The 24,172-nt window shown below is 38.5% G+C and overlaps 1 long non-coding RNA gene across 17 annotated transcripts in view; it reads right to left on the bottom strand.

Annotated features, from left to right (window-relative positions):
- LOC140636580 (uncharacterized) overlaps nucleotides 1-24,172 on the bottom strand; it is a 456,565-nt gene that overhangs the window by 312,659 nt on the left and 119,734 nt on the right. For 12 of the 17 annotated variants that reach the window (XR_012033782.1, XR_012033777.1, XR_012033785.1 and 9 more), the window contains one exon: nucleotides 15,913-16,027. The exons of 2 other annotated variants lie outside the window; for them this stretch is intronic. This is a non-coding gene — a long non-coding RNA (uncharacterized lncRNA). Of the gene's footprint in view, nucleotides 1-15,912; nucleotides 16,028-16,118; nucleotides 16,500-24,172 lie in introns of all 17 variants that reach the window. 3 more of the 17 variants (XR_012033779.1, XR_012033783.1, XR_012033778.1) reach the window with 3 other exon arrangements.

The raw sequence follows: 24,172 nt of genomic DNA, 5'->3' as shown, positions 1-24,172 counted from the left end.
TGTATTCCATCAGTCAACCAAAAAACAAAAACAAAAAAATAAATAAATAAAAAATCAATTAAAAACGATTTCAGGAAGTATAACAAAAAAAATTCAAAAGTTTCCATGAATTCCTGTGTTAAGTAGGATGAGTTATTAGTTTAACTACATAAAGACAAAAATCAAGATTTTGTTTTCACAAGTGAAATGTGTCAAATGACATGCTGTAGGTGTCATTTGTGCTGCTGCTGCCTATTTATCTTCTACTTTCAGTAAAGATACATTTGCCTTTATACAAATATGTTTTTTTAAAGATTTTATTTATTTATTCATGAGAGACACAGAGAGAGAGAGAGAGAGAGAGAGAGAGAGAGGCAGAGACACAGGCAGAGGGAGAAGCAGGCTCCGTGCAGGGAACCCGATGCGGGACTCGATCCCGGGACCCGGGGTCACACCCTGGGCCCAAGGCAGATGCTCAACCGCTGAGCCACCTGGGCGCCCCATATACCAATATATTTTTGAATATAATTAACTGTGACTCAAATATGAAAGCATTTTGATTGTAATGTAAGTCTAATTGGTACATAACGTGAGTTTCCATCTATCTCACTTGCTCGAGACTAGAAATTGTACATTTCTTCCTTAGCATTTTCATTCATGCATACCTCAGCATTTGATTTGTAAGCTTAAAGAATAAGGTGTCAGTACAACTGGAATGTTAATATCCTTATTCTACACAAACTACTTAAAATCAGTGTCAATACTTGGTTACACTACAAGATGATGTTCTAAGATTAATTCCCTATACTCTGGAATAATATGTATATATTGAGAGAACTAAGCCTGCTTAAAAGATCCAAATGAGTTTAGCATTCTGCATTTAGAAAAGCCCTAGTAAAATAGCTGAAAGAAACACCAAATGGTCCTAAAAAAACATCTATTGAATTCATACTCTCCAGGCAATGCTTTCTAAAATGTAGAATTTCATCAGTTCTGAATTGAAAAGATTGATCTGCTTGTCATGTTGAATAGACTCTAAAAGTAGTTTAAGCAACAATTGACCCTGAGCACAGAACCAGCCGAGTCTTCTGGGCTTCGGGCTGAAGGCAGCTCCAGATTTCTAAGATAACTGAAATTGTCTCTGTTGTGAAAAACAGTAAAGCAGCTCACAACATACTGAAATGCTCAAGAGGATTTTCATAATTACAGCTAAGAGAAATGAGATTTACTGGAAGCTGCATTTACATCAGTGGGGCTGTGTCTTTCTTCACAATTCCTTTTGCTTAAAAAAAAATCAATTCCATCCACTTTTCATAATTCTATTTGCTTCTTTATTTTCTTCTGAATCCCAGCCACTAAATTTAAGCCATATTACAAAAGGCAACTGTGATTTGTGTGTGTGTGTGCGATTAATCTATTTCCACTACTGACTTGTAATTTTTGTCAGATATTTCACACTCCACTTATCAAAGAAAGGCATAGGAATATGCTAGAAATCATATGCTTTAGTCACTGATAAAATATACAGGTGAGATTCCAAGGAGAATAACAGGTATAACAATAATGATATAATAATGCAAAACTGCATTCTCTAAATGAAGAATATTCCACATGAGCTATGCAAAAGATGTGAGCTGAATACTAAAATCTACCATCATGATATGCCAATAAATGTCACGTTAAGAACATAAACAACACACCGTTACATTCCTTTATAGTAATAACTCACATTCCTCTTTGCGTGGTCAAGGACCAGTTTCCTCATTCTGGTATTTTAGCTCTTTATGAAGGGATTTACTAGAGAGTTCTCCAGTTGAGCTACCTGGGTGAATGAAGGGAGAGAAGGCACCAGGCAGCCCTTGTGGAGCTAACATGCACATCACTGCTGACCTGCTGGCTCCCCTGGTTGGTGTGCAGCAACAGGGGATCCTTCCCTGGATCCTCCTTCAGCTTCTTTGACTCCTGGATCAGGTGTATGGGTTTAACTCCATGACAAAGCCCGGCTTCTGCAGGACCCACTCATCACTAGGGTCACAGGCAACAAGAACAGTCAAAGGATTCCAGCTTATGTTTGTGATCTTCCCTTCCAAACTGCTCACCCTGTGGACTTTGAGCCTCAACATCAGATGTGGAGACAATGGCCTCACAGAAACTGTTTAACCAGTCCCACCATCTTGTCAACCAGTTCCTTGTAACAATGTGTGTGTGTGCATGTGTGTGTGTGTGTGTGTATATATATATTATATATATATACATTTTATGTATATACATATATACAAAATTTTAGCATTTTATGTATATAAGTTATGTATATATGTATATACATATATGCACATATATACACATACACACACAAACACATATATACAGTATTTATATATAATATCTGGATATATGTTGTATATACACATACAGACTTATATAGTCTGCTGCTGTGGTTAAACCCTGAGTAATACAGAATTTGGTTTTAAAAAACAAGTGTTTGAAAAGCCTTGACCAAATAATAAGTATTTATTGTGGAATATTTTAGTGACATTTAAATCCTGGAATAATTTCATGTTCACACTGAATAGGATTCCTGAGGTTTTCAAGATTGGCTCTTTTCACATTAACTAAGACCCCAGGAGTCATGTTAGAGTCATGATGCAAGGGCTGAAGGATTAATGTTTAAACATATGTGATTTTGAAAAGAAAAGAGGCTTTAGAGAATGCCCAGGCATAGAATGGAAATTACCCCTACCGGGACAGAAACTGACCAGGAGTGGATGGTAGGCCCACCCTTCTGGTAGCTGGTACTGGAGATCAGGTTAAACAAGAAAAATTGCAGTTGACTGAGTCTTTTATTCTGAACTCTCTTAGTGCCTTATATAGTAATTAGGTTGTAAATATTAGAAGATGAAGCAAATGTCACCGTCTCGTAAAAAAAGTTACAGAAAACATATAAGAAGATAAATCTACATTTTCAACATACTGCTTTGGATATGAATAATTGTTATTTTTCCTTCAGAGCAGAGCAGATTGGTTCATTTTTATAAGCATCAGTTAAGGACATTGGCTTGTTTCCTACCAAAAGGCAGTAATTTTCCACTAAATCACAATGATGTTTCAGATCCTACCAGCAGCAACCATACTCTTTTCTATACCTGTCATTTTTCTATGAGTTTATAATTTGGCAGGGATACTTCTGGCATTCTGTTTCTTAAAATCAGTAGCAATTGTTCTTCCACTGTTTTGTAATTTATTTTCAAAAATTAAATTTGCTGAATTTTAGTTTTACACAAGTTAAATAGGAAGCAATTTTATTCAATATGGCTCCAGCCCAGAAAAATTCTGTGTAAACAATATTTTGAGAATTTTGCTGTTCTGATTAAACCATTCCATAAACTAAATTGAGCCAGGCATATTTCAGAGAAAAAAAAAATGTCCTCCTCCCCAAATTTAATTTTCCTTTTTTTGTTTGGAACACATCTTATTGCATCATAGATAAATCTCATTTTAGAATGCATCTAATTCTTAGGCATTCAGCTAGCTGTCCTTTCAAACATCTTTCCATCTTATTCCTTATTAGATTATTATACTATCACAAACTCTTGGTCATACCACTTCAAAATGACTTTCCTACAACCCACCATGCTGCGGTTATCCTGATTAAAAAGATAATATGAGGAATTAAAGTTTATTTGTGACTCTAATGCACTAACAATCAATCAAGTCTGTCTCATTTCTGACCATTTTTATTAGAATTCTAAACCAGTTTGACTATACTGAGGCTGTGTTTATTTTAGATTCTACTTTTTCCACTAGTTAATTTTATTGTAAATATATCGTTCTGACATTTCTGTAATAAAGAATGCTCTACCTGGAGATGCAGTTTATCCAAATTCAAACTAGACCATTGTTCAATCTTGCATTGTTTGGCAGAGCCTCTGCATTATTAAATTGCAGCATCTTTTTCTAACATATTTAGCATTTATGCTGCAAAAGTTCAGATTGTTCCTTTTAAGAAAAAGAAATTATTCTTCAACGCCAGCCAACCACAAAGTAAAACTGCAAAAATTTATTAAAAGGAAAAAGAAAGAAGAAGTGATATTAAAGATAAAGAGGAAATATGAGTCATTATTTAGTTATTTTGATGGGAGGGCACTGGTATCCAAATATCATTAAACCACTGGGAAACACAGCAACCATTAATTCTCAACATTCTCTAGTTTCTTACCTCCTATTTTATTTTTTAATAATAGTTGGGGAACAATTTGATATTTTAAAAGTCTGAGTGAGAAAAACTCAACTTTCCTATTCAGATTTTAATGTACATAGCCACCTAAGGAGAAAAAAATATGGATCTTTTGTTATTAAGGAATGGAATCCTTTTCATGAGGATGGGGAGTGTCATATTTTCACTGTTCCTTAGCCATGTAGGCTTTAGGTAAAAATTCACCCAGAAGATTCCATCTTTTGATTGGAATTCTGGGAATTTACCACGTCTGCACCACCAAAGTGATTTAAATTAGCCTTTCTCCTCTTCAACCTGAGAGTCATCACCTTCACTGATTTGCACACCACAGCCTTAGAGTCCAGTCATTTAGGTGCTCAATATTCTAGATTAAATTAGCATGCTTATTCTAAAAAAAAAAAAAAAAAAAAAAACTGAAGTCTGAGAAATAAAACCCAAACGACATCAAATAATAATATCCTACATGCCAGGCACTTTGAAGAATGCAGTAATATAGAAGACATATTCATTGCCTTCACTCTAAATTTAAGGAAATAGGACATAGACATTTTTCAACTTTGGCTCTACTAGCAATTGGAACATAGTAGACTTTGCTTCCATAATTGTAAGAACAAAAGAGAAGATAATTACCATAGAAAAACCAAATAGCACTGTGGAAAATAAGCAATGAAGAAATTCAAAGAATAGAGATAGCAAATTGGCTTGTGATAATTAAGAAAGGCTTAATAGCAGTGAAGCTTGAATTTATGAATGTGGTAAAACTGAGATTAGTAGAAAAGGATGAACAGGGTTTTCTAGGAAGATGGAAAGACATGGCAATAGGGAGCCCCAAAATTTCAGTGGTATAAAACCACTGTATTTATTTCCTGCTCGTGTAACAGTTCAATGAAGATATTCCTGGTTGATGTCTTTCTCCACACATAATTCAGGTATGTAGGGTCATTTTATCTTGGAGTCTCATTGTCCCCCAAAGCTTCAGAGTCTTTTTATCCAGCCAACAGATGGGAAGAGAGAGTCAGGAGAAGATCCACCCACTTCTCAAGTACCTTGGCATGAAACAGACATACACCACTTCTGCTCACACGGCACTGGTAAATACTAGATAATGGCCATACCTGGATTTAAGCAGACACTGGGAAATGTAGCTCCTGCCTAGATTGTCACTTCTCAGTGACAACTCTAGGCTTTAAAGGAGAAAAATGCATTTTGATGGACTGCTCTCTATCTCTGTCGCACCAAGCCTGCCAAAAAGGTACAGAAGGTGAAATGTTCATTTTTTGCAGTCACCCAAACGTGAGAGTTTCTTAAAGGCACTACAACAGGCTGGAATGTATACAGAGCTGGGGAAGATTCTAAGGCAGAGAATGAAATAATCAAAGCAGCATTCAAAAAAAAAAAAAAAAAACCAGGCTACAGTATCCAGCAGGACTGCAAGTAGAATAAATATTTTCCAGAACAGACAACGAAGCTGGCAAAGGGTATAGAAAACCTGGGTAAGGATTTGATGTGTACTCCTAAGTAAGAAATGAAGTTGATGCATGAATAGAATGGGGGATGGAGGATGGAAAGGAGGAAAAGAAAGAGGGAAATGAAAGAAAATATTGAGCGTTCAAGCTTATTTGGTAGTACCCCTAACAACAAGTAGGAAGTAATTTTAGAGAGAAGATGAGTCCAGGAACATGTTCAAAAGCTCCATGGGGGCATCTACATGGAGCTGTCTAACTGGTAGTCAGTCACACAGGGCAAGGTGAAGATAAGAAAGGGTCAGAAGAGGCCTCTTTCCTGACTCTCACCACTGTGCAATTTTTCCCAGACTACTATAGTATCTACAAGAAGCAAATGAACTATTCTGTGACATGGCAAATCCATTCTTTTTGCCCGTCTACACAATCGATACCAATCGCCACAGCCAAATTGATCTGGCTGCAACTCACATCAATTCTTAGAAGACTGAAAGGAATGGATTGGCCGCACCATAGGCCAGCCATTTTACATCCTCGGACATGCCCTATTCAGCCTGAAGAGTTATTAGGCCAATGGAGGAGGAATCCAAGGTCCTCATTCTGTTCATTTTTTCAAGATCTGATGTCACATTTATTTTTTTTTTAGATTTCTCATCTGCCTAAGTAATTTTGATGTGAAAACTAAGAATCAATTTGTTTCCATTTTTTTTAAGTCAAACCAATGACATATGGTCATTCTGTACACGCAAAGCCCTGTCTTGGATAAAGAAAAGTTTCTTAAGCAGAAGATACTCTGACAGAGAAAAAAAGCATACCAATACACAATTAATTTGCAGCCCCATACATGCCCCTTTCAATCCTATTAGAGAGAAGAAAGTAATGTAATGAGTATGTCCTCTGCAGTAGGTGCTGCTCTAATGTAGTTGATGCACTCTGCATTTCAGATTAGCCCAGCATAAGTATTATATCTCCATTTTAAAGGAGCTTAATAATTTACCCAAAGTGATAGACCTAGTAAAGTGACAGAGGTGGCAATTAAAACTTTGGTATGACCCAAAGCTGAGTGTACTATGACACTACAAAGCCTCTCCTGTGGTTCTAATCAGGCCCGTTTAAACAGCCAGGTAAAGGGCCAACTCCTGTTGCCATATGACCAAAATGCTCGAACCAGCATCCTGCACTCCTGTAAATCTGACACAGAGAATCAATTCAATGGTTAAGAACAGCAAACATCTTCCCAGACATGTATTCATGCTAAGGTGGAACTGAATGATTATTCTGAACCCTGACTATAGTGAAGGACAAGGAAGCAAATTCCAGTTTACTCCTGGTTCATCAGTTTTACGTGTGAAGCAGCCTTGAATTTGCCAAATGTAGTAAGATGTGTCCTTGACAAGGCAGAAAAATATACGGTCATGTACTTAAGAAAGCAAATCTGCTGGGAGGTCCGGGTCAGTCTGTGGCCCATAAACACATTTCTCTATGCTTCTCTGTGGACGAGCTGAAGCCCAGAGAGCCCAGCAGAGCCCAGCAGGGTGGTGTCCCCAAGGCTGAACAGGATACTGCAGTGTTTCCAGGATTGCCTCTGGTAGGCGTGGCATGTGTCCTCCAAATGCAATTACTTGAGGAGAGTGCCAAGTCGGGAGTGGCTAGTCAGTTGGGAATATGATTGCCCATCCAAATGGGGTTTAGGCAAAGAGGTTCCAGATCTAAAGTCAATGTAGACAGAGATTAAGGAAAAGCTGAAGGAAGAGGAGGTGTGAGGCAGAGCCAAGAGGCAATGAAGGCTGTGTTGTTTTTATCTAGTGTCACAGCAGAGCCAAAGAGGATTTGAAAGGCTGGCCATGGAGCAAAAACGTATTTTACCTTGCAAGCTGAAATATCCACAGGCTGTGAAAGATCAAGAAAAATAAAAAGAATATTGTTATTGCAAGGGCATCACAGAGAGAAGCACCATTTCAGAATCACCTCTGAAACAAATAACAGAATGAGCTCCATCAGCTTCTCTCTAAGCCTTTGCTGTGCTCCCTCCCCCCACACGTACTCCAGGTCAAGTTGCAGATCATTTCTTTCCTAAAACTCACTAGAATGTGTGCCCTTTCTTTGTATTACGTTTCCTCAACGCTATAAAATAAACTGTACTATGGAGTGTTTTAATTTCCTATCGTCTTCGGAAAATCATGCTAATAAGACATTTAGTGAAAAGAGTAGTTGCCCAGTAAGTGGCAATAATCTTTTACGAGTGCCTCTGTGAAAACTATGAACAAATGTGTTGACCTTGAAAGTTCCAATCTTACCGTGAGCGCAAGAACAATGACACAAATATTCATTTAGATGAATGCTTACCACGCTTGGCCTTATCATTCCGAGCTACCCACATTTCAATTTCCTAGTTATACTCAGAAACTATGGTTTGTGATGGAAAGCAAAAGGATACTGTTGCCATGGTAGCAAAAACATTTTTTTTTTCCTCCCTCAAAAATAGTGTATCAGAGACCAGGGGGAAAAAAATAATACTAACTGCACTTGCAGAAAAAAATTAAATTTAAATACAAGTTCTTACAATTGCATCAACTGCTGTTTACATATCGTCCCATCTTCATGTGTAAGGATGCCTCGCCATGGGCTTACTAGTGGAAGCACAGGTTACATTTTTCTCTTTGAGCAGGTTGTCTGACACACAGAATACATCATTTAAAACCCATGAGTGAATAAAAGAATCTAGATTTACAGTTATACAAAATGGTATCCGAAACAAGTGTTTAAAAACTGCCTTAGATTATTAATACAGCTAATAAAAAAAAAACAAGTAACTACACCCATAACAACAAAAACAATGCTTGTTATCCTTTTGAATTCCTTTGCTTGTCACTCAAATGGGATATTACCTTTTTAGGGACTGGCAGAATAACTCAAACTAATGTAGCAACCTGTGCTGCTCATATTCCCTAATGCAAGTCATTTTCGTGATATTACTTGTGCAGATATGACACTGGCTTCCTGCAAAATAAAATCCCTGATATTTTCCTGTATTCAGTGAGCTGTTGACATTTTTTAATAAGAGAACACAACACTAATGCAGCTGTCTTAATTCTGTGAATTACTTTCCCGCCAAATTCAGTGGAGCACTGATGTCACACACCGGCAATCCGTTAGAATCAGTCACCTCTCCAGCTGTTGTTACAGCTCCTGCATGTCCCATCCTCAGCGTATTTTCTCTTTTATGTACTAAGATGAATGTCAGTGTCAGGTCTTTAGAGGAGCTGGATCTTTTCACTGCATATTCGAAAACATGTTCTTACTTCTTATTTCTACTCCATGACAGAAATTCTAATTCAGAAATGTTCCTTTTTCACAGATGCCCTTGAGGAAAATCAACCCAAGACATGTTCTAACATGATTATTCCTTGTAAATAGTCATACCTAAATGTACTGATATCAGGTACTTCTCCTAATTGCATTGTTTACTCCTCCCGTGTTTCTTTTGTGGACGTATTTATTGAGGTTTGTTTAGAAATTAATCTATTCTCAGACTTTATCCCAAAGTCAGTTAATACTCTGAGACACATCTCTCAAATAAACATCTACTGAACAAAGAATGAACGAACCGGTTACTGTATTACAGGGACCAATTATGTTTTTATTCCTTCCTGGGAGAAATAAAAAGCCCTGCCATTATAGCTCAGTTTGACTGTGGGGAAATTTTTCTGTTTGGTCAATATTTTTGTTAGGCACCAGCACGGTGTGCATCACTGTCTTTTCCTCTGTGGTTTAGAAGACAGAATTTCAGAGTACAGAGAAACCAGAAGTACAGAGAAATGGTCTTAAGAGAATAGACTTATCAGGTCTACCCCAAGCCCCTTACACCTCCCTGCCCCGCCCCCCCAACAACAACAACAAAAAGCAGTATTTTGGTTCTTTGAGGAATAGTCACAGTAAAAGGAGATCTGTTTCCTTGAGCTAAGTTGAAACTGGAGGCAGAGGTGAAATTAAGTGCCCCCTCCTATAGCAGGGAGCTTGCTCAACATGATACGAATCAGGGTTTCCCAGAGTAACATAGATAAACCACGTCTCTAATGTTGGAGCTGTCTTTTGAAAGCCATTTTCTGCTCTCCCCCCATCTTTATGATGTATAAATTCACTGTTGGTAATTGTACTTTGGAGCATGAATTTAAAGACTGTGCTTTAGCCAGAGCCTAAAAGCAGCGTAGGCTCCGAGCCATTCCATCTTTGGCTTCATCAGTGAATGCTGTCAATAGATATGCCAAAAATGATGCAAATAGTTTGAAACAGTGGGCTACTCTATCCTTCTTCTATTAGTCCCTTCCCAGTACTCACATTGATTATTTTTAATGTCTCTTAGAGAATACATTAGACCGAACTGGGTACCAGTTGCTGTTAAGGTATCTTTAAATAGGAAGAATTATTTCTCCTGGAATTGTAGGGGCTGAGAATAAATTATCAAGACTAAAAAGTGCCCAGGAAGTCAGTCCTGTAGAAAATAATTACACAATGTTTTCCGAGACTAAAAGGGTATGCATTCTCACAAAGACCAAATTGCGAAATCTCACCATAACCTGCTTCTATATTAAACTACAACAGGGGTGAATCAGTTTAGTTTTGAAAATAACCACTGTTCCTAAGCACTCATAATGAGTTAGAAGTTCATGTCATGAACAAAAGAGATGAGTCTGAAGCAGAACTAAGGGCTAGGAAGATTCAGATGTCCGATCCGGTGCCTCCTTCCACAACGAGTACGACATCTCAGTTTTAGCTCTCGGTGAAAATATGAGGATGATATGACACCAGCTGATCAGGTAACAGTCCTATCGAGAACAGCCAGTAATTCAACAGGTAAAAATGTGGCCATCCATAAGCCAACTTGGAAGACAAGTACTGACATTAACCTTCCAAGGCTGACCTAGGTTACCTGTGATTCTCACCTTCTCCCCTAGTGTTTGCCACATGAGGTGTCAAATGCCCTTGCTCCCTTTTTCTCATCCTCTCTTCCATTGCTTCTTCTCTGCATAACTGCCTTTCCTCAAGAAAGTCTCATATTTTCTTTCTTCCTTTCTCTACCTACACTGTATAAAACCATTCGACTTTCTGGAAAAGTGTTTTGCTTTCTTTACCCCAACCCCATTTGCTCACCTCTCACTCCTCAAATTTCTGTATTCAGTTTTTCCCTTACCCTGACACTTCTCAACAACTGCTATCAATCAATGTAACAATATCTAAATCCAATGGCTTCTTCTTGGATATCTTACCAGACCTCTATGTAGAATCTTACATTTTTTTTTATGATAGACAAAGAGAGAGCGAGAGAGAGAGAGAGAGAGAGAGAGGCAGAAGACACAGGCAGAGGGAGAAGCAGGCTTCATGCCGGGAGCCCGACGTGGGACTCGATCCCGGGACTCCAGGATTGCACCCTGGGCCAAAGGCGGGCGCCAAACCACCGAGCCACCCTGGGATCCCGAATCTTACATTTCTTTTCTGGAAACTCTATTTTTTATTTTCTGCAGTATTCCAAACATTGTCCTCCTACATCTCTGAACTTCTCCATTTCATTTCCAGGTAATTTTCTGCCAATTCCTGAAATATTGGTATTCCGTGGGTACCACCCTTAATCTTTTCTCCTCACTTTACATCCTTTCTTAATGCATCACTGTATTAAGTAATATCATCTGTTTCAATCAATACTGATGACTTCAGGTAAGTATATCGATAGCCTGAGTTTCTAATACATTGCAAAAATTACTGGAACTGTGGAAATAGCCATGTGAGTGTCATGCAGATACTTTGGACCTAGTAGATCCCAACTAAACTCATTATTCTGCTACCCTAACTTGCTTCTTTTCTGTATCGTACCTTTTCATCACTATCTCTCCAGCTGCCAAAGCTGGAACTCTCAGTTTAATCCTTGAATCCCTTCTTCAATTTATATATTCAATAATTGCCAGTTACAGAAACTAAAGGCAGGCATTTAGAAACTTATATAGCACTTTGACACTGTTGCAGCATCCAGCACTTAATTTTTCTAGTAATTTATTTTTATCATATTTTTTATGGTGATCTACTTAGGTTACACATTCTTGAAAAAAGAAAAAAAAAGAAAGTGGCACTTCGGCATAGATCATTTGAAAAGTGCTGATGTACACCCTTTAGGCCATCTTAACCTGATGTCCTTGAGAATGCCAATCGAAACCATGGACACTCTCTCCAGAAAATAATTTCCATATACATTACAGCATAAAATTATGCATATAATATAGATGGGGCCATTTATAGCCTCTTCAGAGTTTTAGGGATTCCAAATTCAGAAACCTTAATCCAAATCGACAAAGTCTGGAACTGCCTTGTCAATAGCCTCCTCTCTTTATTTACTGTGATAAACATTCCATGTAAGCATTAATATCCTGGCTCTTATAGCAAAATTCAGCACACAAGAATTCAGCATACAATTACTGAGCTCAGAACCAAAGACTGGGCCTATTGAGCAAGTGTCATGAGGATCTTATATGATTTAACAATTTCTTCAGAACAAATGCAACAGTTAACTCCTTAATGATGGAAGAGTTGTGCCATAAACTATTCTTTATGTGGATTATAAAGCTTTAAGACTCAGACTCACAGGTTACAGAAGGGCTAGCACAGAGATATGATAGATGCTAGGGAACTGGGCAATCAATCTCTGCAAATCCCATTCTCTGACATCTGTCTGTTTATCTTTATATATCTGACCTCACTCCAAATAAGGATGTCAGGCAGCTCATAAAAACATGTAAAATCCGGTAGGATTTTTTAAAATAAGTATGTTGTTTAAACAGAGGGAAAGGAAAATAAAGTTAGAAAGAACATGTGCTCTATGAGGGTAGAGGCCACAGCTACTTTGTCCTCCACCATACCTCAGCACCTATATCATTGCAGGTGGTAGATACTCAAGATAAAGGTAAGGGTGGCATTGGTACATAGGTGGCATATATGGTTGATGGAAGACTGCATCTTTTTTAGGTTATTTGCTACCAAAGCAAAAAGATAATCATGTTTGACTAAAATGTACTTTGTCCATAGGTAGGAACTTTCGGGGCCTCAGGGAAGTCACTTCTTTTCTCCTGCAGAGCACTCTAAAGAGGGTTCTGCATCCTGTGGTAAACTCCCTATAACCAAAGACAAGAAATATGATATCCAGACCAGACAACTGCTTCTTACAATGTCCGTTAGGTCAAGCTGAGAATATACTATCAAAGCAAAAAATATCAGGTTCAGTGAACCTGATTCCAAAGGGACCAAAGACATGCCTTCTGGTACAAGCTCCTTAATGGTTTGGTTTAATCAAGATATAAGATTTGGACATATAGTACAGCTGTTCATAAATGAAGGCCCACCACCTATTTTCAGAAAGAAAAATTTCTAGAACACAGCCACGCCCATTTGTTGACCTATTGTCTGTGGCTTTTTACAAGAGTTGAGCAGAGTTCCATAGTTGCAACACAGACTGGCCCTAAAATATTGACTATCTGGCTCTTTACAGGAAAAGTTTACAGGAAAACAAAGTCAGCACTTTGTTTAGCAGAATAGATGAACTTCTACCACTAGTTCTCTACAACTGAGTTTGGGAAGCCCAGAGTTCAAAGTCATATTTTCAAGAAGTATTTGCAAAACATGTACTACCAGATATATTTTAGGGCAGATCTGTATGATGTGATGACAGCTAGGTGGAAAGGTAGTGCTGATAACCTCTGCCTCAGCCTAGCCACTGGACTTTATCCTTTTGCTCTATGTATATCCCCTGAATAAACTTGTAGTTAAAAGCATTACATGGGTAATTAACTCTCCCAATTAAATGACTAGTCCATATTTTTCTCTTCCATTCCAAAATTAAACCCAAGTAACCAATGGATCTGAAGATGTAGAATATAAGACTTTACAGAGAAATGGAGTCCAACAGTCAGAGGAGAATGTAAATAGTTCTGACAAGAAGAACTTGTGGTGATTAATTGGATGTGTCACTAGAGCTCTGTGATTTACTAAACATGGACTGGACTTCACAGAGTCAAGGTAAACACAAACAAAGCCTGAAATTGTTGATATTTTTCTAACAGTTTGCATTGGTTAGGCTTACACATAAACTCAAACGTCTCCACAGCTCAACATAAGAATTTATTTCTAGGGGATCCCTGGGTGGCCCAGTGGTTTAGCCCCCACCTCAGCCCAGGGTGTGATCCTGGAGACCTGGGATCAAGTCCCACATTGGGCTCCCTGCATGGGAGCTTCTCCCTCTGCCTGTGTCTCTGCCTCTCTCTCTCTCTCTCTCTCTCCTTCTCTCTTTTTCTCTCTCTTTCTCATGAATAAATTTTTTTAAAAATCTTAAAAAAAAAAGAATTTATTTCTACCCACTACCCAATACAGATGTTCTTGGCCAGCAAGCAGCATTCCTCCTTGTAGTGATTTATGGGCCAGGCTCCCTCCACAAGTACAGAGGTACATGCCCAAGAGGTTCCCTGGGTTGGGACAGGAAATGGCCCATATACTTGTACACATGGCCACACCCACTGCAAGGGAGTCTGCAAAGTACAGTCTGGATCGACTGTAGATAGACCGTAGATAGCTAGCCAAGCTTTTCCATACCCACTATCAAAATGTAAAACCCGATTCAAACTTACTCTTCTGATCTGAAAGATACAAGCAATTATCCTAAAAACCAATATCATCTCCAGAAAGCATACAAATATTACATGTAAGCAGCAGCTTTATGCTACTGACTCTAGACGTTTCAACCCAAAATGTTGCCATACATACGCTGACCCCATCTCCCAACTGGACAACTCAGAATGTGCTCTTAGCTGCCCTCTTACATATTTTATACCTGGCATTATATTTAAATGCAGTATTTATCTCAGCAAATTCTAGCAACGCTGTTAGATACGCCACTAGTGAATCAGTGAAAAACTACGATCCCCAACAATTAAGGCCTAAGGTCACTGCAACTATCTCTTTTTTTGCTGTCCAAGACTCACAGACCCTGCCAGCTTAATAGAGATGCTCTTTGCTCTGGCCCTTGTGCTCTTCATAATTAATCGATGTTTAATGCCTCAACAAGGTCCTAAGCTGATTACCACAGCCTTATCTTCTAGGGTCAGACTATCTGTTTATTTCAGCTGAACAAAATGCTTAGACTGCTCCAGTGGACCTGAGCCAGGCCTGCCGTAGGCCCAAAGATGCAGTAAGAAACAGGACATGAAAGTATATCACTGTGGCATGGCCAGGATTGCTTTGTACGGTGGTGGGTAGACCCTGGCATGTGATTTCTACTGGTCTAACAGCATAAAAACTATGTCCACTGGTATGGCCCTCTCTGACCCAGAAGATTTTGCTTTCTATGAGGACTCCACTGACCACTGAATTTGGGACTCATCTCCAAAAGGAAATAAGGAGGCATCTGATTCAAACCTACTCATTTCCCTCTGTCCTATCTCATATAGCCTTTGTTTATTTGCTTTTCAATAAAAAAAATCAAAGTAGAGGTCATTTAAACCTAAGTCTACCTTGTTGTTCTCACCAACCTTCTAACCCAGCCCCAATTTTGGAGATCTGGTCTAGCTCCGATCGCTCATATACTTAGCTCTGTCTTCTCTCACAAGCTTTTGACACTTATCATCATCAACCTGCTAGATTTTTTTCAGTGGGATGTCCCACACATGTCATGCTTAGCTTAACAACTTCTGCCCCATGTTACTCACTACTCTAACTTAATTTAATCATGTGGGGGTGGTTTTTTTTTTTTTTTTTTTTAGTTTTTTTATTTGTTTTTAGTAACCCAGTCTTAGAAGAGTCATGTTTTACTCCTCTCTGTCCTTGGTCCCCTAAAATTCTAGCAGCCGTCAAGCCATACTAGTCTGTTTCCCAGAGTGCTAAATTGCAAACAGCTGAATCAACTCTGATTCATTTAAGCAGAATCAAAGTTCATTGAGTGATGTTGGCTAACTCACAGAATGCTCAGAATGCCGGAGAATGAGACCAGAGAGCCAGAAACAATGCCCCAAACTGTGCTAGTGCACCTACCCTAGCGGGATGCAACCACCACCCTCTCAAGGCACATGGCAATAGCTCATGTCACAGACTCCAAGAGTGCTGGGCCTGGACCCTGCTTGCAGAAACTGCTGCTTCTGTCTGATGTATCTGGGAAATGGGCACAAATCACTCTCTTAGTTCCACGCCTGTCACCATCACTCTTACCGGAAAGGATCTGCAGGATCCTCATCTCTTTATGTCACTGATGTTCAGCCTCATGTCTTATGTGAATGGATCTGATTGGTGGCGCTCACGTCCCACGTCTGAGCCACAAGGAACACTGGAAATTTGAGAAAGAGATTCAGATTCTAGATGTCTGGGACAGGCACTAGGTATCCAGCTTCCATTCTCACCTCCTTTCATCTTCTCACCTTCACTTTCTTAGAAGCCCTAGAGGAACTCGGTTCTGACAGATAAAATGACAGCAGTGTGGTCTCTTTTGCCTTATTGTTCTTTTTACCTGCATGTGAGCCTGGTTCCTTGTAGCGCACTGGTCACGTGCATGTCATTCAGTCATCTCAATTCTGAATAACACAGAATCTGGTGAGTGAAAGTGAGAATTATGAAATTGGCTCACTGAGAACTGGGAAGCTGCTGGCCTTTAAAATGCGCTGGTGAGACATTTGGTCACACTAGTCACCTGCTGGATGCAGAATTCACAGCAGGCAGCAGCCGAGATGGTGTTAGAAGAGATGGAGGAAATTCTCCATCAGGTTGGCATTGGCTGACTCCTTCCTATTTTCAGCCACGTCCTGAAAGGGAGGGTAAACCAGAGTAAGGCCACCAGTCTGTAAATATAAATGGAAGGAATTACCACTTGGTTGAAGGAGGGGCTTCCCGCCTGACGCCTGCAATCTAACTCCATCGGGAGTCCCATGATGCCAAGTCCTGCATGTGTGAAAAAAAGCAAAATCTTCTACACCCTGAACTGTACTTATTATAAGCAATGGCTGGAAGGGGGTGAGTCTCAGTAGTAAAAACTGCGGCACCAAACTTTCTCCAGCATCACAAAAGATGGTGTAACTGGGGGACTCCTGGGTGGCTCAGCGGTTGAGCACCTGCCTTTGGCCCAGGGCGTGGTCCTGGAGTCCCAGGATCGAGTCCCACATCGGGCTCCCTGCAGGGAGCCTGCTTCTCCCTCTGCCTATGTCTCTGCCTCTCTCTCTCTCTCCCTCTCTGTGTCTCTCATAAATAAAGAAATAAAATCTTAAAAAAAAAAAAAGATGATGTAACTGGAAGTGAGAAGGACCTTGATCCCTTTACTGCATTGTTAAAGTACTACACTGCCTTGCACTCTAGACCTCCAGGCTTCTAACGGCATGAGGTAAGTAAGCCCCTATTTGGCTGATGTTGATCGTTTAGAGTTAATAATCCTACTGACATGGGCCAATCAGAATGACAAATGTACATAAACCATCTTATGAAGCATCTCTCACACACAATATTCCATTCTATTCCAGATACTTTGCCCTGAACTCTGGGTTTATGCAATAGGCTCGGCACTAACCTACCAATTCCCCTGCCCTCTCCCTTCAGCCCCATAAACTACACTGTAGCTGTGGCTGTAGCAGATCCTCAGCCTCAGACCCGCAGTAGTTAATGGTTGTTGCAGAGGGAACATAAATAAGCAAAAACAGCTCTGGCCAAAGAATCAGAAAAATGCATCAGCCCCCATTCAGCAGGTTCCACTGCATGAACTCAAACAACTCTGGTAATATTTCTGAACTTTAGGGGTTTTAAATCTGGAAGAATAATCTATTTATTCTTACTTATAGAAGATATGTGTGAAAGTCCTCTCAGAATTATAAAACACTATAAAGAGTATTATTTTGGATATTCCTGTAAAATGTTACATAGACAACCACATTAGGTTGACACATAAAATAGCAGTGATTTAGAAAACATTACCATCTTCATAACTCCACTAACAGGTAGAAAATTCAAGAGTATTGAAAGACATTAGAAACATAATTATCATTTAATTTTCAATGTTAGGACATGACCAGAAGAGAGTAGTTCAGGAGGCAGAAATAACTATCTGCTACTTATAGTGTCACAAAATAATATTTACTCTATAATTATACGGTCAATATTTACTTGGTGATTACATAGCTTTTCACATGGTTGCTTGAACCCAATAAAATAAAGGAAAAGCAGTTATCTTGATTTTCCTGGGGGACAGATTGGACAAAGATAAATTTTCTTGAAGGTTTTCCTTATTGGCTTATTTAACCCTGAAAATTGCTAATATTTTGAAACCGTAAGTAGATTTGTGGTACACGCTTTCATTTGTGAACTTCAAATTTCAAAATCAATCCCCAGTAGGAAAGGGCTACCCTTTTGTCCGAAATCCTCTCCTACCCTTCTGCACTCCCAACATATAGGGCAGTATTTTTCAAGACAAATAATATTGCTTGCATTTTTGAGCTTGTCACATAATGCAATTGAGGATAAAGACCAAAGTATTTGAGGCTGCCTCCAAATCCCAAATCTTAAAATTCTGGAAAGATTACTAATATATATTTGTGGTTCTTTAAAACTATCCATCTTACAGATCGTGAAGAAAGATGCTTTAAAATCCTCTGTGTTTTTGTTTTTCAGCTTTGCATTGTAAAACAGCCCCTGTGAATTCCCTAGAGGTTTATTAAGGTATGCTAGGACCATCATGTACTTTCAAAAGATGAAAAGTGTCTGCCTCGTGTGAAAACCAAGTTGCTTCAGAAAAGCACCTCAGGATCCAACATTTTTCCAATCTCAAATGTGCCACCATGCCTGACTTATGGCAGATTTATTGTTTCACAGGTACAGTGAAATTTACTAGTCTTGTATTTAGGGAACCATCTGCTCAACTAAAGGCACTTAAGAATATTTTAGAACTGAGGCAACTAAATTTGAATAAACAAAATTGAAAGAAAACTATTCAAGGGAGAGAGGTTCAGACAGGAAGGATGAATACTATAAAGCTTCTATGTATCTATGTACATGAAAACCCAGCTTCTATGCTCGGTAGACTTGAATATGAAGGGCAAAAAGATTTAATTGGTTGAGTTTAATTTGGAATACTATTGGATATTGCTGTACTTAATGACTCTACATATTTCATGATCACCCTGTTTCTATTTATGAGATAGGCAGGGTAAAACAATTAAGTATTGGTTGAGAATTACAACCTAACGGCATGTATGATGCCATTTTTATTGTTGAAATAAGAGCAATAATAGCAATGCTCATGGCCAATAACAGCATTTCTTTCATATTAAAAAGAGCAAATTAGTATCGGTTTCAGAACTATTTATGTGTTTCAGTGTTACTTACTGAAGTTATGTGCTTTAAAAGGCTGAAAAGTTGTTCCTAGACCAATCCCTTATCACAATGAACAGAGCAAAATTAAAGATAGCAATGTACAAGTTAAATCCCTCTAATCCTTTTATTACTTATACTCCATGTATTTCCCCAAAAGGAAATAAGTTCAAGTAAGGAAAGCGGTGTGTGTGTGTACACATGTGTGCACATACAGGTGCAAATGTGTGGTGAGGGGGGGAGAAGGGAAATGATGAAAGAGGGTATGTAGTTGTGCCTGTGAATTGACCATAAGGAAACAATTATGGCTTTTTTTGCAAAAAAGTTTTAAAAAGCAGAAATATTTTCAGAGCTTTATTTTATTAATAACTTCTACAACATACAAGTTTGTTATCAAAGGAATGAAGCATCTAGCATAAACTCTGGCGCACAGTATGCTCAATATTAACTAGTTAATTCACTCACTCCTTCAACAAAAATTTAGTGGACACCTACTATGGACCAGATACTGTCCTGCTAAATAGGAATCTGAAATCTGAATAAATTTGTCACAGGAATCTTTAGTTCATAACAGCCAAAATATGGAAAAGGCCCAGATGTCCATCAACAGATTAATAAAGAAGATGTGGGAGATATAGGTATATATTATATATAATATATATCTGGTATCACATATTGTATATTACACAATACACATATATTACATGATATATATTATATACAACGGAATATTACTCAACCATCAAAATGAATGAAATCTTGCTATTTGCAATGATGTCGATGGAACTATAGGGTATTCTGCCAAGGGAAATAATCAGAGAAAGACAAATACCATATGATTTCACTCACATGTGAAATTTAAGAAACAAAACAGATGAACATAAGGGAATGAAAGGAAAAATAAAATAAGATGAAAATTCCATTCAGAAAGAAGCAAACCGTAAGAGACCCTGAACTCTAGGAAACAAACTGAGGGTTACTAGAGGGGTGATGGGTGGGGGGATGGGGTAATTGGGTGATAGGCATTAAGGAGGGCATCTGGTGTGATTGAGCACTGGGTGTTATATGCAACTGAAGAATCACTACAGTCTACGCCTGAAACTAATAATACAGTATATGTTAACTACATTGAATTTAAATAAAGAATTAAAAACAAAACAAAAAATAAGCAACAGAAATGGAGGTGTGATTTGAAGGCTTCCTTACCCAAAATATCTTTCCCACCTTGTTAGGAGGTACGTGAAACCTGAAATTCTATTATAAGAGATTCAGTTTTTTGGAATAGAAATTATGTTCTTCAAGCATTCTTTGTGATGCTTCTATTATAGTGCTTCTCATACACAGTTTATTTTCTTTACTTGATATGAGCACACTTGGCTTCCTACTCCATTACCCCAGCACCTAGCACAATGTCAAGCACATAAAAAAACACACAAATGTTTATATAGCAAATGAATAAATATGCAATTCCAAAGGGTGCAACTCTTTACCAAATGGCGAGGATCTGCCCACAGACTGCCCAGACAATATGGATATTATTTAGACTGACACATCCTTGTCCTAATGAACAGCTATGAATGTACCTGCCAGCAGCATCGAACTGCCTTCAGGAAGGAGCATTAGATCTGCTCAGGCACTCAAACAAATTTGTCATTAAAGCCCTAGAGTCTGACAATACAAAGCATGAAAAATATTACCTTTTCCTGGAGAAGTTGAGGGCAGGCATTATCAATCATCTACTTCCACTATAAAACAATCATCATACAACTCACTGTGAACTTTCATGGGCCCCAGGAAGTTTAGCTACCAAATGCACCCCGACCACTAAATCAATTCACCTATGAAATGAAATAGTATGTTCAGATGGCCTTTGTCTTAGACAAGACAAAGGAAGAAAGAGCTAAAGAGTCCAAAACATATCATCAATCTCCTTGTTTAGTGAAAATTACAGCATCTAATTAAAAGGGATTTTTTTTACTCTAGATTCTAAAACCAATTAAAGAGCATTCATTATTCAATTAAATTTATTCAATTAAATTTAGCAAAAAAAATGAGTGCCTACTGGGTGCCACAGGGATAAAAATAAAATTAAGACTTTCCGTAATAAATGATCTAAAAAGAGTTATTTTCCACTGTTGTGAGTGGCAATTCAGGAAGACAGAAGTTTGAGAACCTCAGGTCTCATAGAGAAAAGAAGACAAATCCACAAGAAACGGTTAAGTGAGATAAAAATAAAGTGTCATAAGAGAATTGTCAACCATATTCAGTATCAGTTGTCTCTCTTTAGGCTACTCTCTGATATTTTTAAATACATTTAAGGAGAGGAGTAAGAATTATTATTTTATTCAAAAGAAAATACACATGCAAATGATAAAGGCTTAAAACAAAACCCCTGGCTGCCCCACTCCCTGGTCTCCCACACCACAGGGCAGCAGCTTTCAATTCGTCAGGCACTTTACACTACTGATCTCCCTCTTTCTTAATAATCATGCTAACCTGTGCCCTGGTTTACACAACATGTATTAATTCTCTTTGTGGTTAATGAGGATTGAGCTCTTTACCCCACTACCACATTTTCCTCTCCAAATTATGCCAGCATAATTATTTCATAACATTTTGTAAAGTCAATCATCAGTGTTCATTGCTGAACAATATTAGACAGATGTCTTATGATTCTATTTCCTCTTTCATACAACTCTGTTTTTTTCTTAACCACAAAATTATCTTTTTTTTTTCATTTACTTAGTTTTCACTGTCTCTATCTCTAATCTTCCCCAAATATTTATCTAGGAAGGTGTCTCTGAATTTTATTTTCCATATGGTTCATTGCATAGTTAATTTGGTCTCTCATATTAGATTGCATGTCGTTTCTATTCTTCTCTCCCATCCCCTACCCAAATATTGTCTTTCTGCTTTCTGGACTCCTCTATCTTCCTGCTCCAGCTGTCTTAGGATGTTCTTTTGTGTGCACCTATGCTTTTTCCACTGTTCCCTGGATCTCATGTATTCTTTTGGGGTCTATGCCCTCATTTTGATGAAAAATATTCTCCAATAGCTTTTTTTTATTTTTTTTAATATTTTATTTATTTTTTCATGAGAGACACAGAGAGAGAGAGGCAGAGACATAAGGTAGAGGGAGAAGCAGGCTCCCTGCAGGGAACTTGATATGAGACTCGATCCCAGGACCCCAGGATTAGGACCTGAGCCAAAGGCAGACGCTCAAGCACTGAGCCACCCAGGCACCCCTCTAATAGCTTTCTGAGACCAGATGCCTCGAAAGCACCTGGAGTTCTGGCATGTATGAAATCTTCATTCTACCCTCATATGTAATTGGTAGTTTGCTTGCACATAGAATTCAAAGTTGGAAATCATTTTGCTTTATAATTTTGCAAGGTTTCCCTATTTAATTTGGCTTCCAGTTAGTAGTTAAGATGACAATGCCACTCTAATCCAGAACAATCTTTTTCACAGTAAAATCTTGCACAACAGCTGTTCAAAACCACTACTTCTGTTTCTTCACCTTTTCTCCTCCTTTCACTTGGGCTTCCTTTGTCACTACTCTACAGAATCAGGTTTCATAACGATCAGAAAGGTCCTTCCGTGCCCATTTCCAATCATCAATTCTCTAACATCTTAACTGAGCTCTCAGTGGCATATGACATTGTTGAATACTCCAGCCTCCTTAGAACACTTCATCTTTCTACAACAAAACTATCCCTGTGTTTACCTCCCACTTCCCCACCCCTCTTAATCTCCTCTGCCAGCCCCTCTGTCTCTGATTTTTAATGACTGAATTACTCTGGGGTATGCTCTTCAGCCTTCTTTTCTCCTCAGGTGATCAATCTCCGTTCCACGGCTGGATAAACAGCCCTCATATGTTGATGGCTCCGACTTCTTACATGACCTCCAAACTCCTATCTTCAACTGCCTGCTTAACACCTTCACTTGAATGTTGAAGGAGGATCTCAAATTTAACATGTCTAAAATAGAACTCTTGATTTCTGCCCCATACCCACCCCTTCCATCTCAGTGAACAGCAACTCCATCTACCCAAAACCTAGGAGTTGGGCCCCAAACCTAGGAGTCAATTTTGACTCCACTTTTTCCCTTGCACTCCTCATCTAGTAAATTTCTAAGTCCTGATTATTCTGTTCCCAAACTACATCCTAAATATCTAGTGAAGCTACCATCTCTCATCTAGATACTCATACAGCCTCCTATATGTCTTGGGCTCTCTTATGCTTTGGCTCCAGAGTAGGACAGGTCGATGAAAGCACTAACACAAGATGAGACAGCAGCCACCCCTGGAGGGCCTCCCCTTCCAGCTGTGGAAGCTCCACTTCCTCCACGTCCAGGCCTCAGGATGGTAACAGCTTCTTACTGTTGCTGATCTTTGGGTTTCCTCAACATCCTGTTTGGCTTCTCAGCTATTCCAGCAGCAATACAAAAAATCTTCCAAAGTTAAGTTCCCCATATTCAAAAGTCCAGCCTTGTTTCCATTTTCCAGGTTGATTTAACTAAAATCAATTCTATTTATTTATTATTGGCTTCCCACTACTGAAATGTAATCTACATGAAAGCAGGAAATTTGGTGCCCAGAACACTGCCTGTCCTTTTTTGGGGACGTTAAACACATTTTTTATGAAGGAAATGCTGATGCATTTATCCTTAGCAACAAGCCATTTATACAGTTAAAAAATATTGTAACTATGATAAAACTTAGAATTTTAGAAGTCTCATCAGAAATTAAGTTTTATAGAGAATCCAGAGGGTAGGATAAAGTCAAAACCAGAATGCAAAAATCAAATTAAAAATAAATGAATAAAAACAGGAAAAGGGCTCAAATGACCTGAGTATAAAGAAATTGCTTTCTGAAGGTCATTTCATTCCATTAATTTGGATGTCAGCTTCAAGTTATTTTTTAAAGTTTATTTTATCTATAAAATACATGCTTTCATTAAACGCATCATTACTTTTATGATCCTTGTAATCAATCTCCTTTTCCCCCTTCTAAACATGAGAAACAAATAAGACAGACACAAACATTTATATTGATGAGCTTTAAAAACTACGTGGGAGATGGCTGAAGGGAAAAGGGATTTAAGATAGCTTTATGATAAAATCT

Source organism: Canis lupus, chromosome 7, assembly GCF_048164855.1.
Source record: "Canis lupus baileyi chromosome 7, mCanLup2.hap1, whole genome shotgun sequence".
Taxonomy (NCBI): Eukaryota; Metazoa; Chordata; class Mammalia; order Carnivora; family Canidae; genus Canis; species Canis lupus.
Note: the sequence above shows the minus strand (reverse complement) of the source record. Positions and strands in the feature narration are given on the sequence as shown.